Raw genomic sequence first — 1200 nt, forward strand, 5'->3', positions numbered from 1 at the left:
GTATGATTATAGTTGTGACCTCACTTATCCTCTTTGTGGGGGGGTTATTTGATGGGGGTTAGTTGTACTTATAGCAGTTCCATTATCCTAATTTAGAGTTCCTTAAGTGCATGTATTCTGAAATGTTTGCAGGATATAGCAGTTTCTTGTTTAATATTCAATAATTTTTCTCGGTCTTTAAACCTAGTTATCTCAAGTTTTTCTGATAAGCATAATAGACATGGTGAGTTCAATGAGTGGCAAGTATTGGCCCTTCTAATAATATTCCATTCTATACTAGGTGTTTTATTTTCTCTAACTAATTTCCAGTAATATAACGATAAGGAAGTGTCCTTTTCATATGTTTGATTATTCATCGAGCGTGTATGTCCATAGAATCTATTTTTGAAAGTCATTTGGGTACTCCCTATGTAGAATCTTTCGTCCCTTGGGTTCTCCATCGGGAATATCCTTGCTTGGTATACCACCGATGAGGTCAGACATTCATTTTTTATTGGGCATTCCTCAGGTTTTTTACAGTTACATTTATTCACCGCAGTGTTTGCACTAGTATTCTCCCCTTCTCTATTAGTCGTCTTTAAAATTCTTCCATTATGCTTTTTTATAATCCTTTCCAAATTATCACTACAGCTGTAACTTAATTTTAATGTATTTTTATTAAATATCTTATGTAATATATTATTTGGTGGGAAATGCTTATTAATAAGTTAATTAGTTAGAGAAAATAAAACACCTAGTATAGAATGGAATATTATTAGAAGGGCCAATACTTGCCACTCATTGAACTCACCATGTCTATTATGCTTTTTTATTATATTTATTTATTTATTTATGTATTTTATTTTTATTTTTATTTATTTATATTTTTTTATTTACCTTAATGTAACTTTTACTTTATCCTCTATGTAGTTTCAGAATCATTGTCTAGTTTCAGTAAATAAAACAAAGAGTGTTCAGCATGGATTCGCTTTTGAATATATTGATTAATGTGTGTATGTGTGTGTTGGCAGTGTCTGTGTATGGATGTGTTATGTGTGTGTTGCGTGTATGTGTGGGTGGAGGTAGATTAAAAAGGCACCGGTCAGTACTTGGTTGACCATAGCTAAGGTTATTAACTTACAGACTCTAAGACAAGAAAACTAAACTCTCAAGTACCCTATGTCATAAAAAGCCAAAAGTTAGGTTACATGGGGGAAGGGG

This window comes from Euprymna scolopes, chromosome 46 (genome assembly GCF_053919585.1).
Source record: "Euprymna scolopes isolate OS-2025 chromosome 46, ASM5391958v1, whole genome shotgun sequence".
In the NCBI taxonomy this organism is placed as follows: domain Eukaryota; kingdom Metazoa; phylum Mollusca; class Cephalopoda; order Sepiida; family Sepiolidae; genus Euprymna; species Euprymna scolopes.